The sequence below is a fragment of the Pteropus medius genome, unplaced genomic scaffold (assembly GCF_902729225.1).
Source record: "Pteropus medius unplaced genomic scaffold, Ma_sr-lr_union100, whole genome shotgun sequence".
NCBI lineage: Eukaryota > Metazoa > Chordata > Mammalia > Chiroptera > Pteropodidae > Pteropus > Pteropus medius.
Genome location: NW_024340701.1, coordinates 3599611 through 3615843, shown reverse-complemented (window position 1 = coordinate 3615843; position 16233 = coordinate 3599611). Strand labels below are relative to the sequence as shown.

The window sequence follows — 16233 nt, the reverse complement described above, 5'->3', positions numbered from 1 at the left end:
CAACTACTCAGGCAGCAGCAGGAGGGCATCTGACCACTCAGGATTGTTAGCTGAGGAGACTTGAGAATCAGTCCAGTCAACACCTCTTCTGCGCAGTTGCCCATGTTCCCAGTTCTGATAGCATTGCTCTTGTCCGTCTGTCTCTGTCATAACACTGTGGGTTGTTCAGTGCTAGAGCCCACCTCATTCACCATGGCATCCATAGCGCCGGCAACCAATGGCACTCAGTGAATATATATATAAAGAGATAGACACATATATATATCAAGATGTATGTATGGATGGATGGATGGATGGATGGATGGATGGATGGATGGATACATAATTCTGCAGAGTGAAAAACAGGAGAAAAGGGACAGAAAGAGAAGAAACAGAGGGGAACTAACATGTTTAGCCCCCACTGTGTGTATAACCAGGTTTAGTTCTCCCAAAAGATAGCTATGTATTTTATTCTCTCCATTTTACAGATAAGGAAATGAAAGCTCATAGAGGCCCCATGACTTGCTAGAGATCAGGCAGCTGGAAAGCAGCAGCCCCAGGATTCCATGTCCCATTCATGGATTTGCAGGGCCCTTTCATCATTCTGGGCTACTTCCAATTGGCCTAAGGATATTTGGCCAGAGCCTCAGGACCCAGAGGGCAGCCCCTCTCCACCCATCCTCTACCCCCACCCCAGCTGTGCAAACAGACTCCAGCTGGCAGTTTCCAAGGAGGTCTGTGGGGAGGGTCTGGCAGGTCTGGCAGGTCTGACAGTTCAGAGTGAGCCGGGCTTTCCTGAGAACAGCTCCCACCCCAAAGTGGCCTAGAATACATCTTTCTGCAGGATGAGAGCTTGGCTGGTTGACGCCAGGTGCTATGATCTCAGCCAGCAGGCGGACTCTAAAAATAACTCTGCCCCATCTCCTTGCTCCAAGTGTGACAGAGCTCCTCTCTGGTCGACTGTGCACTGACTGGACTCAGTGCAAATCCCTGGGTCTTGCAGTAGGCCCCAGATGTGGGTGACATCAGAGGTCTTGTGCCTCTTGCTGCACCACCATGCCACTGGGCACCACGGGACGAGAAGAGGATGCTGGGGACCCCCACTGGCTTGCTCCCTCTGCCTGAATGTGTCCTTTCTCTCTATCCTCTCTCTGCCTCAGTGTCTTACCTTTCACAGAATTAGTTTCATCTCCCCTTTCCTCCCTCCAGGGCTCATGCAAGGCCATATATTGTTATCCTAAGGGTCCTATCACCAGTTCTGCAGCAATCCTAGGCAGGGAGTGACTGCTATAGAAACGACTTCCCTGCAAAGAGCTCTGTGTAGGGTCCCTACTGTCTGATACCCACATTGGGACTGCCCAGCCTGACATTGCAGAGCTTCCTTTGTTAAATGATTTTATTTCTGAAGGACCAGCCAATCTATTTCTTGGAAGAAATGGGCACAAAGATTGATTTGTTCACACTAGACAAACACAGGCTGCTACATATACACTCAGCAGTGGGAGGCACGTGCGCTCCCTTCCACCCTTGGCTCTCAGACAAGCCAAAGCAGTTCCACACATACCCCGCAGAGAGTTGGGAGCCAGCCTGCCCAAGGGCTGACACCAGCATAAAGGGAAGCATAGCCTTGTTTGGGGATCCCCACCACCCCTTTCCTGAGGCCTCCTGCAAGCTCTGGCTTTTGAGATCAGGCCCCTGTGAGTCGGGGAAGCAGTGTCTGCAGGGAGAACCTTCCCAGCTAAGGAAAACACACCACATTCCCCATACGGGTGGAGTGTAGGAAAGAAGCCAGTCCAAGGCGGACTCTGGAATTCACAAAGATTTCATCAACCATTTAATAGACATGTAATGCTCACCTGCTATGTGCTAGACCCTTGGGATGGGGGATGGGGCGGCAGAGGAACCAAAGAGTCTGAAGTCAGAAAACATTGACCTTGTCACTTCATTACCCATGTCAAACTAAGATTCAACAAACACTTCTTGCATACCAACTTGTGTTGGCCACATTCACATGAGTGATTTTATTTAGCCCAATTCTCTATTCTATGGATGTAAAAACTGGCCCCAGAGAATGTGTCATTTGTCTGAGGTGTACAACTACTGCCTCCATTTGCTCCTACGTAAAATGGTTCACAGCGGTACCCACCTCACAAGGTTGTTGTGAGGACATATGAGTTAATTTATATAAAGTTCATAGAATAGTGTCTGACATGAAATAAGTAGTCAATTGCTGTTACTCATAGTTTAAATACTTGTCCTATCAGACTGGGTCTGATTTATCACAGAGTCTAAGGAAGCATCCAGTAAGTCCTTGAATGGATCACCACCCATTTAGACCATCCATTCTTCCAGCCATCGAATTGTCCACTTATCAAGTGTGAGTTAAGGACTCTGTCTTGAATAAGGAATTCCCCCTTCAAAGATGACAACCTCTACCTTCTTTGTCTTCTTATACACTATCCTCTCCTGGGATCCTTCCTGCCAGGTCTGTCGCTCTCACAGGATTCTCTGCCTTCCAGATCTGATTTCTAGTGCACCCTCTTCAATTTCTATTCAAGCAGAGCCACACACCTTCATACAGGTAGAAGTTGGGGCTGGCACCTCGGAAGAAACAATATCCTGTGGTCCACAGCTGGAGGCCTTTAAGGACATCTGGATGAAACATCAGTTGCTCTCTCTCTCTCAGCCTTTCAAGCCCCAGGGTGCCAAATCTGAGCCTAGACAGATAAGAAAGCAAGATTTTCATGTGCACATTTGGTGTGAGGGGAGGGGGAGCTGGGGAAGGACCAAATCTCACTTAGTCCAGAAAGCTCTTCTTATCTTCAAGTTCTTTGAAGTGGGGTAGTTCTCAGAGACTGAAAGCCAGAGGGGAGCCTTTTCTCCATGCCAAGTCCCCATCAGTCCTCAGCTGGAGTGGCCAGGCCCAGCCCTGGACTCATTCTGGGTCTCAGATGCTCACAAGTCATTCATTCTCTTTGCAAGCACTTCTGAACCTAGCAAGTGCTGGGGGCTCTGTGTTAAAGGCTAAGGAGGATGAGATGAATCAGATCCACATGCATATTTGCAACCACAAAAGCTCTCAAATAGCTCCTTGACCAAGAAGTGATGCAGACATGGAAACAGAGACTGTGCACTGAGTGCTTACAATCTTAATTCCTGGTCTGAAATTTGGTGCCTGTGTTTGGTGCCTAAACACCTTCTACAATGTCTAAGCAAGCAACAAGTCTCTGTTCATACACCTCCCAAGAAGGGGGGAAACACGTTCCTTCCGTTTCCCCAGCCCAGCAGCCTGCCACAGCACTAGAACCTCTGGCTGGCAGACAATGCTGCCTCCCTTGATGCTGAAACAACCTGGCTCATGTGTTCCTCCCACTAGTCCTACTCTGTGCCCTGGGGCTGCCAGAACCGTTCTGGCTGCATCTGTCCCAGGACAGCCTTGAAGAAAACTGGAAGCAACGTCAGGTTCTCACAATGCTCAGTTCCTAAAGATTGTTTTGGTGCAAAAAGGCCACTCTAGCAGCAGTGAGTGGGAGGTATGAGACAGCTGTGGGCTGGAGCCCAGGAGCCCAGGAACACACCATGTGAGAGATGGTTCACCTGAGCCAGGTAGCAGCCAGGCCAGGACAATCAGAAGGCCATTGAAAGGGCGTTCGGGGAGGAGAAGCTGACTTAGAGACGGGGCCTGCGGGAGTGCCCCAGCTAATGGGGGAGGCTTAATCCCTCTCTCCTGTGCTAACAGGGGAGATAAAACCGGTGAAAATGAGAAAACAGAAAACGGAAGCAGCTTTTCAGCTCCAAGTCCCCGGCCTCATCTCCATTCCAGCCAGATGTGCTCCCCTCCCTCAGCTCCTCCTTCCTAAAATATCTTTTCTCAGGCTGCTAATGTCCCTGCCTTAACAGCTGGAAGACAGCTAGGTGCCTGCAGGGCTCATCTCTGTCCCATCCGAGACCCACCCATACTGGTGCCTTGCTCAGGACCTACACATGGCAAAGTCTCAGTAAATGTGAACGGAACAAAGCACTGCACTGGTTTATGCTGGTTATATAGCTGGAGCAGAAGCTGTGTGCCTAAAGAGTAGGGTTCAGTCAACTTTAGGGCCTAGAGACACAGGTCTCAGCGTTGGCTCTGCCATTGACTTAATTTGCTCAAAGGTGACCTTGAGCAGGTCCTAGATGGAGTCAGTTTTCCCAACAAGGAGAACTACACAAGAAAACTCTAAAGCCTACTAAGCCATAAAATGCCGCGTGATGGTCCAGGAGGCCCCCTCTACATTTATTTGGCACATCTTATGTCCCCTACTGAAGATACCTGAGAAGACCGCCATCTCCTTTCTCCCAGGGCACCTCCATTCCCCCACCAGACTATTTTTGTGCCCTGGGAACCAAAAGAGGAATGTGTCCAGTTGTGAGCTCAGCCAAATCAAGCCAAGCCACCTTTGCTATTTAAAACCTTTCTCTCCGCAGCAGTCTGTTGAAGCTGTGAGAAGCAAATCCCTACTCATTTAGGAGTCCACTTGGTGGTGGCTTTAAATTCCCCGGGATTAAGAGACCTCAGCACTAGCTTCCCACTGCCCTTTTCTCTAAATTCTTCCCCGAGGCTACTTGGCTGATTGGAATGTTCAGCCGTGTTCAGACCACTCCCTCAGTGACCAGGCCGGATAAGCACCCTCTCTGGAGACACTCCTGGCTGTCGCGTTTCTCAGAATTAATCCATGTTGACAAACCCTGGCCCTGGCATTTCCAAGGGGCCTGAGTTCTATAGCACAGAAGGCCCAGATCTTCCAGGGGTCAAGGTAGCTGGGGACAAAGTCAGCCAATACTGGAGCCAATTGAGAATGGATGGTGAGGTGTAGTGTTACAAGCTCTCAAGCCCTCACATGTTCAAGCCAGAGGAGACTTTCAGGATGGTGTGTCATACACCCGCATTGTACAAATGGAAAAATGAGGCTCAGAGAGGGCATAGCACTTACTCAAAGTCACATGTTCTAAGACTGACATTTGGGATATTGAGATAAATTTGTATTCATTGAACAAACACATAGAAAATTAATTATATGTCAGCCACTATTCTAAGCACTTTATAAATATTATCTTATTTAATCCTCTTAAGAACTCTGAAGGTAGATTTTATTATCTCCAATTTACAAGTCACAAGGCTGAAACTCCAAAAGACGGAATCACTTTTCCAAGATCACATGGCTAATGTGACTTATGTAGGTTTGAACCCAGGTCTTTCTTGTATGCCTTCCTCTACTCCATATTGTTCAGTTGGAGGCAAGAGAAATTAAGTCCAAGTACTGCATAGTATTGGCAGTGGGGGATCCAGGCCACAGAGCGGAGACGTCAGCAGGCCAGCTCTGAGGGCGGCAGGCTCACACACAGCTGGTAGATGGCCACAACCACAGGTCTGTCCCAAAGCCTCACCTCTGCCCCAGCATTACTGCGATGCACACCTCCAGAGAATCCCCTTCACTTTGCATTTAATGTGAATTGTGACCCTGAGGTTGTGCTTTGCGGCAGCAGCCCAGGCCTCACCTGCACAGGTAACTATCAGATAGGTGGGAGCCTCAGCCATTCATCTAGGGCTGCTGTCTCAGGGTGGGGACTCCTCAGCTCAGAAGGGAGACCTTGCCAGCCACAGAGGTAACATGTGCCAGCTGCTGCTCCAGCCCCCATTAACTCTGCAAGCTCACGTGGAGGGCAGCCTCGGTCATACGTCTAGACAGCAGACTGAGAATGGGCTCGGCATCTTAGGAGAAGTTTCCTGAATTCCTTCCACCTTCGGGAATGGAAATTGAGCTAACAGGGAATTTGTTCTAATTAAACGGAAATAAGGAGAATTGAACAAGAGCTCTTCAAGGTTGAACTCCTCTGGAGGGTTCTTCCAGAGCTCTCCTTTTGTTAATCTGTCCAGTGAGAAAGCCCAGAGCACTGATTCTATGCCAGCTCTTGGCTGGGATTTGGGCACAGAGAGGGTTGGACTGGGGCGCTGTCTGCCAAGAGTGCCCACCTAGTGGAGCAGTAAACAGTGAACTCAGGAGCTCAGCCCAGGTGCTATCAGCAAGGAAGCCTGGGGTGGAGGGAGGACTATGGAGCTCAGGTGCCCGCAAGCCTACCCTGGGGGTCAGGGGAGGCTTCCAAAGCGCCTGCTGACATCTTCTTCCCTCACTTCTTCCCACACTGCAGGACTCAGTTGATATGCCGCCTCCTTCAGGAAATCTGATGTCTTTAGGACACACTGATGGTCATTCAACACTTACTCTTTCAACAAATATTAACTGAGGGGAGCAAGAGACAAGCTGCACACTAAAGGAGTTTATCACTGCTCACTTCTATAAGAAGTCTTTGCACATATTTCGAACCCAGCAAAGCATCTCAGAAGGGGTGTGCCTGCGTGTGTGTGTGGTGTGTACATGTGTGTGTGTACATGCACATGCACATGTGTGTTTTCTTGCTGTTAAGCATCTCCCAAGTTTCTTTCAAGAAGTAGTCAAGCTTTATAATTAAGAACACAACCTCTGGAATCAGACGTTCACATTCGAATCTTGAATTTGTCCCTGTGTAATCTTGAGCAAGCTACTCAGCCTCTTTGAGTCTCAGTTCTATTGTCAAAATGAACAACGAGAATCTGATGGCCCGTCCTGATGGCCCACCACGTGTCAGACAGTCCCTGTACTAAGTATGCACTTTACAAATGCCTGGCATTTGACTGCTCTTTGCTCTTTGGCAGAGAATGGAGAATAGATACATGTGGTCTTTTTTAAAAAAATATATTTTTATTGTGGTAAAATATACATAACATAAAATTTGCCATTTTAACCACTTTTAAGTGTGCAATTCAGTGACATTAAATACATTCACAATGTTGTGCCACCATCCATCTTTAGACATTTTTGATCTTTCCAAACAGAAACTCCTTACTTGTTAAACAATAACTCCCTCTCTTTCCCTTCCCCCAACCCCTGGTAACCACTATTCTACTTTCTGTCTCTATGACTCTTCTAGGTGCCTCATCTATGTGGAATCTTACAATATTTGTCCTTTTACATCTGACTTATCTTATTGAGCATACTGTTTTCAAGGTACATCATGTCATAGCAGATGCCAGAATTTTGTTCCTTTTTAAGGCCGAATAATATCCCACCATATGTATGTACCACGTTTTATCCATTGATCCGTTCATGGATATCTGGGTTGCTTCCATCCTTCGGCTACTGTAAATAGTGCTGTAATGAACATTGGCATACAAGTGTTCGAGCCCCTGCCTTTGATTTGTTCGAGTATATGCTGACAAGTGGAATTGATGAATTATATAGTGATTCTACATTTAATTTTTTGAGGAACCACCATGCTGTTTTCCATAGCGGCTGCAGCATTTTAAATTCCCACCAGCAATGCCATATGGTCTTGAAGTAGGAGTTAAAAGGGTGTGAGATGAACTCCCAGAGTCTCTGGCACCCTCCTTTAGAGACTTTCCCCAAAGCACTGGAAGAAGAGTGATGACAAACTGGGACAAGCCCAGAGGAGGTACTTAAAGCAGGGAGGGGACTGAAGCTACACACTGAGGAGAAAGGGTGGAAGGGTCCAGAGTATGGGGTCTGGTAAGGAGGCTTTAAGGCTGATGGCTGCTGCGTGTGTCCACCATGCTTCCTGGGGGCAAAGTGGGCAGCCCCAGGGTCACGTTGAGTCCAGCCAGAGTGTTCCAAGGAGACTATATCCATCACAACATGAGGCAGACCTTCAGAGAGTCAGAGCTTTCCAGCAATGTGAGTTGGGAGCTCTCCGTCACTGCAGATGTGCGACGAGTGACTGACGTCCTCTTGAACAGGAGGCTATAGAGCATCGGAGGTCCGACTAGATAACCTCTGTGGTCCCATAGAGCAGTGTGTTCTTAAAGTTTGGGATTCAAAGATCCTGTGACTGGATTCCGTTTAAGCCCATTTGTAGGCAAAAACTCTAATTTACTATTCCCGTCCATTTAGGTGAATTCTACCCTGGCTTCTCTGAGATCCTGTGTTGGTATTGGCATGGACACTGCTCTGCCCCAGCAGGGGTGAGCTTCACTTCTATTTGCCAATGAGGATGTTACATGATGCCCTAAGTTCTTATGGCTATTGTCTATCTTTTCAATTAGAAATAATACTTTGTGTGTGCAAAGCGAGGCTGCAGGGAATGACTTTGGAAACAGTGCAAAGGTGAATGAAGAAAAAGGGGTTTCCTCTCTGGCCTGCAAAGGCCTCCAGAGTCTGCCCCGCTTCTTGCCCCCAAGCATCCCCTCCCCAGCCTCTTGCTTTGGCACAGAGCTAACCTTGTCTCCTTCTCTGCTCAGCACTCAGGCTCCCTGTTCCAGCTTTTCTCCCTCTTACACTCTCTGTCTTTTCAACCACTCAGCATATGCTGCTGGCCAAGCCCACTTTCTGGGAAACCATCTCTGATTCTCTCTACCTGCACAAATCTTGCCATCTTTTTATGGCTCATCCAGGTTTCTCTTCCTATAGAAAGCCCACAGAGATCTTCTTTCATAATGCTTTGTATGCTAGGGTACCACTTAAGGCACTCATTCATAGATGTTTATTTATTAAGTACCCAGTAGGCCCTGGTCTCTTGCATACACTGGGGATATATCACTAAAGATTGGTGACATTTCTGCTATCATTGAGTTTATATTGTGGGAAGAGACATGGAAAATTAACACAGGAACAAATAAATACATAAAATCACTTGATAGTGGGATGATTGCTGCAAAGACAATAAAACTGGGGGTACGATAGAGGCTACTTTAGGTCGAATGGTCAGAGGAGACCTCTCCAAGAAGTGCTATTTAAGCCAAGACTTGAATTATGAAAAGTGCCAGCCTAGAGAGGATCTGGGGTGGGGGGCCGTTTGGGGGTGGAGGGAGCTTTCCAGGAACATAGGAAGGTAAAGGTCCCTGAATAACTTTGGTTTGTTCAAGGAACAAGAAGGTTGCCACTGTGGCCGGAACGCGGAAAACAAGGCGGAAAGTGGATGATGTGACAATAGAATGACAGGGAGATGATGAAACCATGGTAAGGCCTGCAATGGGAAGCCGTTTGAGGAAATAGGGTCTGATTCAAGATGTACAAAAACTCACCCTGACTGTTGCATAGAGAATGGCTTATAATGGGCTAAGATGTGAAGCAGGGAGAACAGCTAGGAACCTACTGAAGTAGACCAGGCAAGAGATGTTGGTGGCTTGGACTTGGGAGATAGCAGTGCAGATGGTGAAGTTAGGTTTGAGATATTTTTTGTAGGTACGATTGCCTGGGGAGTGGGAGAAGGAAGACCTAACAGAGAAGATGGCACTTCTCTGGGTTGTTGGATTGTGGAGAAGGATGAGGAGTCCTCCAGAGAGAGGAAGAGAAAAGAACATTCCAGGCAGTTTTTTAAAAAGACTCAGAGGCAAAAACATGAATGGTGTTTTCAGTATGATGGCCGTGAATGGCATGTACCAACAATCTTCAGAGATAACAAGTGAGAGGTCAGACAGAGAAGTACATAAAGGTCTTGAGCATCACGGGAAGGGCTTAGTCTCTATTTCTTGTAGGTAATAAGGAGACACTGAAGGCGTTAGCACATAAAAGTTGCTCCATATATTATTTATATAAGGACCACCCACCTGTAGGAGCCCCAGTACCAAGCTGTGGAAAATACTTTCACAGGTATTTCATGGGACCCTGTTGAAACACCTTGATATTTAGTAACTATAAATTTTCCTCTCCCCACGCCAAAGGCAACTTGGTGCCCAGGTCGAGTTCTGTTCTAGGAGGTAGTCTATCTGAGTTCTCTGGGCATCTAGATACCCAGAAGAGATAGCCAGGTGGCCAGAGGTTGGTAGACAAGCATCGGCTAAGGGTCATAACCTGCCTTCACTGACCTTATACACCTCACCAGGCATGCCCAGCCTTATCTGCAGATAGGATAGGCCCAATCCCACATACCTGTTGTATTTTTACCAGCCAATACAAAGATGAGCTTCTGGACACAATTCCTCATGGACAACTACCACTCACTTTTCCAAGACTTTAGATATTGATGTGTTCACTCGAGCCATGGCTTCATCTCCAAGATGCTATTTGACTCTAGGCAACCACCTTGCACTGGGCCTCAGTTTCCCTGTCCAGAAAGTGAAAAGGTTGGACTTAGTGACCTAAGGTGTTTTCTAGCTCTGGAACCCTCCAACCTGTTTACTTAGCTCCCTTTCTGCTCAAAAACCATTTGCTTGTCTGCTCTTCATGTAGGGGAACAAAGCCACAGTGTGTGAATGGAGCCCGTTCCATGATCGGTCTCAGTGCCCTGAGGCCCAGAGGCCCAGTTGGATTCCACTGAAGGGAAAAGCAGACTCCTGCAAGGGTCAACTGTGCCCCGTGCTTTCTGGAAAGTGCTTACAAAGCCTGAATTCCCAGCCCACACACTGGAGCAAGCTGTCCTCCCTTTGAAACCTAAGAAAGTTGCAGGAACAGCCATTTACCTGTCACATGGTTTTTACAATTTCCCTGGCACCTTCACTAATCATTGAAGCAAGTTTCAGCGGGTGGAGGAATAAGCCCCAGGTCTGACGCAAATGTGCTGGAAGAAGAGAATTGTAGCCGAGATCATATAGGACCCCTCCTGAGGGTGTCCAGCCACAGGGGTCTGCTCGTGACTATTTAGGGGTCCTGCCAAAATCTAAGAAATGAGCTGAGTTGCAGAAAGGTAAAATGGATGACACTCTGGAAAGCTGAGTCAGAGAGCATCTGTGAGCCCAGCCCTATGTGGTATAAGGAAGGGTGAAGACTTACAGACGGGTTAGAAGACAGTAGGTAACTCAGGACGAACCGGGAATGCAAAGCACCTGATATGTCCATGTACTCTTAGAAATATACTTCATTCCTTCTCCCAACAGAGATTAATATGTGTGCTGTGCCTAGTACACTTATACTGTACTAGGGGTACAGTATAAGACATTGTCACAGTCTTTTCGTTTCTGGAAACATGGACTAATGAGAGATGTGTATTGTGGATCCAACTGTATACGCTCAGGAGAAGAGGAGATAAGCATGGCCTTGGATGACCACTCAGGAGGCTTTCTGGAAGTGGGAACATGCCAGGCAAAATAAGAAAGACACGACGTGAAATAAATGGCTCCACGGCACCAGCGGAAAGAGCTTGGACTTCATATCAAAAGGACTTGGTTTAAAGCTGACTCTCTGAGCCTTGTTTCTCATCAGTAAAATGGGAAATATAATGATGGTTTAGGAGATTACATGAGTTAAGGAGGAACTGTGCCTGGTTCAAAGTGGGGTCTCCTAAAATGACTGGTTGGGGGTGGGGCAGGAGGCAGGGGTGATAAGAGTCCGGGAGATAATTTCTGGTGTGGCTTCCTTCCCAGCTTTGATCATACTCCTCCTCCTTTCCCCACCCCACTCCCTATGGCCGGGGTTAGGGTAGGTAGAATCCAGGCCAATACCCACATCCTGGTGGCCTGTTTGCCCTGAGCTTCCTGAGGTATCAGTACAGCAGGCTTCTATGGGCCCAGTGAATTTCCACAAGCCAGGAGGGCCCCACTTGGAGGCTCACACCTCTGGAACTGACGACGTTGGCCAAGTTCAGGCCGTGGGAGGGGAAGGCAAGTGCTGTGTCGGCTGGATTTGATGGGGAAATGGGCCTCCAGGGTGGAAAAGGAAAATAAAGAGAAGGATTCTTGCTGTAGCTTGCTCACAGAGAGCTGCAGGTCTCAAGGCCTCCCCCTCCCACGTCCCCACCTCAGGTTTTTGCTGGAGAATTAGCTTCAGGATCTAACCTAGCAAAGACATGCTTCCTCCAGGAAGCCTGCTTGTATGGCCCAGTCCGTTGTGCAATCTCATTCCTCTAATCCTGTCTATTTGAGTGTTGCTTCACCCTCATAGGCCAAGTACAGTAAGTCTTCACTTAGCATCTTTGATAATAGGTTCTTGGAAACTATGACTTTCAACAAAATGACATATAATGAAATCAGTTTTACCACAGGCTAGTTGATATCAACAAAGGTTCTTATGGCATATTTCTGGTCACAAAAATATCACCAAACTTCTAAATAAATTTCCAAAATGCTTCTAATATTAAACATTGACATAAATATGAGCTATCCCTACATTTAAGAAAGATTAATAAAAACAAGTAAGATCATTCTCTTCTAACTTAGTTACTCCAGTTCAGGGTCAAGGGTGGCTGGAGCCTATCCCCAGCAGCTCAGGGCACAAGGTGGAAAAACACCCTGGATGGGACACCACTCCACTGAAGGGTACTCACATTCACGAACACACACACACTCACTCACTCACTCACTCACTCATACTGGGACAATTTAGACATGCTAATTTACCTAATATGTACATCTTTGGGGTGTGGCAGGAAACCTGAGTCCCTGTAGAAAACCCACACAGATATGGGGAGAGCATGCAAACACCACACGGACAGTGGCCCCGGCTGGGAATTAATGTTTTCTCTCATCAACATTACAACAAAATGGCATTGAAGGGAACATTATTCAAGGACCTGCTATATTTTTGCAGCACATTATTTGGTACAGTGCATTTTCAACTCAGATTCTCAGCTTCCACCAGAAAAGGCAAAAAGGAAAGGAGAAAATACACATTTACTGAGACCTTGCTGTATACCTCGCTCTGGGCTGAGTACCTCTCATGTGTACTCATGCAACAGCCCTCTGAGGTAAGGACCAGTATCTCCATTCCACAGATAAAGAGCCTAAGGCTCAAAGAAGTGGACCTTCCAGAACTGGAACCCTAATCTGCTGGACGCTGAAGCCTATTTAGCTCCTCTGTACCAAAATAAGATCTTCTCTGGAAAAAAAATATACATTCTGTGGTGAAATCAGTTTGGGAAATGCTGCTTGGTAAGTAAGCATCCCTGTTAAGTCTCCCAAGCCACAGTAGGATATTCAAGGTTCTGAGAGGTCCTGCCAAGGAGAGTCCTGGCTGACTTGACTTACCCCAGTACTCTCCAAGGGACACTTCAGTTACAGCTGCTGACAGCCCCCAAGACCTCTGGGCATACACTTTGGGATATGCCATCTACAACACGAAGATTGCCAAAGCGGGAGTGCTCAGAAACAAGCTCTCCGAGGAACATAAGGTGGGCCATGAAGGCTGAATCAGATATGAATGGGATGGTAGGAAGAAGGGCATATTCGGTGGAGGTGAGTGTGCTGAGAAGTCTAGACAGGGAGACAACAGCCCCAGCTGAAATCCAATATCCTAAGTACGTGAACCATTACCATCTTATTTGACCACAAAAGTCTGTCTTTAAAGCTAGAAGCACAGAGTGACTCTCGCCATGCCATCAGGCACTGCAGGCAGGAGTTGAAATGAAGAAGTCTGTCTCTGTTGCCGAAAAACGGACAAAATGCAGCATGGAGGACTTTAGTTAGGCTTTCATTAGGCCATCAGTAGAGGATTCTAACCAGTCCCCCATAAACCACATGCATTATCCTACCATCACCCATTTGCTCATGTGCCCTGCCCTGAAATGTCCTTTCTGCACATCTTCATCTTACCAGCATCCACTATGCAGTGCATCCAACAAGAAGACTGAAAACTGCATCCTCCCTGCCCTCCCTGGAATCAGGAAGTCCCGACCCATTTCCACTCCCAAAGGAGAGGCTGGAGACTTACGATATCAACGTCAGGACCTGGAATCTCAGTACTAAGATTAGGCAAAAAGTGGTATTGCAGAATTCTGCCTAGGACTGAGCACGCCTGGAGTGCTTGCCCTCCCGAATCAGGAAGTCCCACCCATTTCAGCTCCCAAAGGAGATGCTGGAGACTTATGATATCAACGTCAGGACCTGGAATCTCAGTACTAAGATTAGGCAAAAGTGGTGTGCAGAAGTCTGCCCAGGACTGAGCACGCCTGGAGTGCTGTACACTGACAGGTCACCACGCGGTGACACCAGCTGTGTCCAAATGTTGATAGCTCAGATAGGAGACTCCTGGAAACTGGCAGATGAGACAGAAGTGAAGGAAAGGGGTGGGGTGACATTTATAGATGCGAGTACAATCAAAAATTTTAAGTATATCTCACAACTGTCTAGAGGGATGCTTTTTAAAAAGTGGTTCCCGAACCAGCAGCATTAGCATCACTTGGGAAGAAGTGAGAAATGCAGATTTTTTGCATGCCACCCCTCCCAGACCAACTGAGTCAGAAACTCCGGGTGGAGCCCAGTCAAGCATTTTAATAAGGCCTCCTGGTGATTCTGAAGTATGCTAAAGTTTGAGAACCACCGACCCGGAATTATTCCTGTTAAAATAATTGCTCCTCAGGAGAAACAGTGTTAACCTCCCCTGTTGTGGACAGTGGCTCAGAGAGGACATCTGTTCTATCCTAGGACTCACAGCAGATAAGCTGTAGAGATGGGGCTCCCAACCCCAGTCATTCTGAAGCTTCCTGGCAGGCGGTATGGACAGAGTTGGGTGCCCAAGGTACTAAGAGAGCTGCTTGCCTTGGCCCCAGAGAAAGCCTTAATTGGCTCATTAATAGCTGTGATTAGAGAGAATGGAGAAGCCTTTATCTTTGAAGTGCCCTGGCTATGCTAGAAGCTCATGCAGGGAGCTTGCTGTGACTAATTAAAGCTGAGCTGTGTTTCCTGTCAAGAGCCCAGAGTGTGAAGGGCTTCAAACGAGAAAAATTAAGCTTCCATTTCCATTCAGGGGCAATGGATAGAACCAGTAGAATGAAGATGAGAAGAAGGGGCCTTTTCAAGGGGCAGGGCCCCTGGGCTGGAGGTAGACTCTGGGTCTCTTCTGAAGTATGTGACCAAAGAGATACTTCTGGCTTTGAGGGGGTCTGAGGGCTCATACATTCCCACAGTGGTAACCCTAGGTCTGACATCATCTTCATTCTTATTTTTTAAGATTTTTGAGCATATCAGCTTTTGGCCTCTGATTGCACCTGCTCAGGTGTGTGAATTAGAAGTAGTGAAGGAGGCCTGGGTGACAGCCCTGGTGGTAACAGGATCTTAGGGCTGTGAAGGTTCTAGTCCCAAAAGTCATATTCACTGCAGGCTCCCAGGGCTATAACTACGACTCCTACTTTATCAGCAGCCTTTCCTTGAGTCCTTACTAAGTGCCAGAGACAGGGCTGAGTGTTTTATATTAACTCGTATAACGCCCTCAATAGTCCTACAAGAAAATGTACAAGGCGCATGTTAATTGACTGGCCCAAGGACACATGTATCTGAGCAAAGGATCAAACTCAGCTATGACTGAATCAAAGTCTTTTGTTCTTAACCACTAATATTGACAAACTGTCCCGATCCTTGAACTTCCTTTCTTGGGCCCTGGATCATTTCAAGCTGAGAATGCTAAGGCCACCCCCTCCTTTCACCTGGTGAGCGGACCTGGGACCTCTCACCCTTGTTTTATCCTTCTCCCCACCACCACCCCACTCTGACGGAGGACAGAACCTTTCTTGAAGACACATCGTGGCTGAGTCGAAGGGTCAAACTAGACCCCAGCTATGTGGGTCTGAGCACAGAGATGTTACTTCCGGACCAGTACTCAAGACGCGTGGTCTGAAAAATGGCCTGCTCTTATTGGATTAATTTATTTCTCTGATCAAATCATAGAAAGTTTGTGAGGACATATAACCTTTAGTGAAAAGACTAGTACATAAAAATGAGTATTTTTTGAAACTGATATTTCAGTTCAAATAAGACCTAGATAATTTAAATAAGAACGATGCCAGGGCACCTAGAGCCCATCTTTGTATCTCCAAACAGTCAAAGGTTTTCCCTTCCTCAAGGCCTAAGTGAAACATCCACTCCTCCAACCAGTTGCCTCCTCACCACCCCCCAAACTTCCTCCCCCAGAAATGGTTGCTGCCCCACCCCCTCAGTTCCCTGCCACTCTCTCTTTAATGGCCTACCTCAGAGTTGAATGTGGGCCTGCTTATCTCTACCTCCCCACCAGCTCTGAGATTTTCAGAAACAGTCTAAGTTATCCCATCTCCCCAGGGCTCAGGCTGAGTGAACGAAAAAATGAATGACTGTTTGACCAAGAGTGTTTTGTTTCTTGGCCTAGAATTCATCTCTTGCTCCCTGCAATCCCAGGACTTAGTGTCTTCCTTGGGTGCTACAGCACTGGGGAACGGTGCCCAAGAGACTTAAGGAAAGGCTTGTGGAAAGAATGAATGATCAAAGGACTTGCATCTAACTCAAAAATGCTCCTTCCTTGGCAGATCACGTCCTTGGCAGGGTTA

The 16233-nt window shown here is 47.3% G+C and overlaps 1 long non-coding RNA gene across 8 annotated transcripts in view; it reads right to left on the bottom strand.

Moving 5' to 3' along the window:
- Window positions 1-1793: 1793 nt before the first annotated feature.
- Window positions 1794-16233, bottom strand: part of LOC120620526 (uncharacterized) — a 34425-nt gene continuing 19985 nt past the window's right edge. For 5 of the 8 annotated variants that reach the window (XR_005657930.1, XR_005657925.1, XR_005657927.1 and 2 more), the window contains 2 exons: window positions 9939-10113; window positions 1794-2696 (listed from right to left, as the gene is read on the bottom strand). This is a non-coding gene — a long non-coding RNA (uncharacterized LOC120620526). Of the gene's footprint in view, window positions 2697-9938; window positions 10114-13649; window positions 13743-16233 lie in introns of those variants that run through there. The other 3 variants (XR_005657935.1, XR_005657929.1, XR_005657931.1) reach the window with 2 other exon arrangements.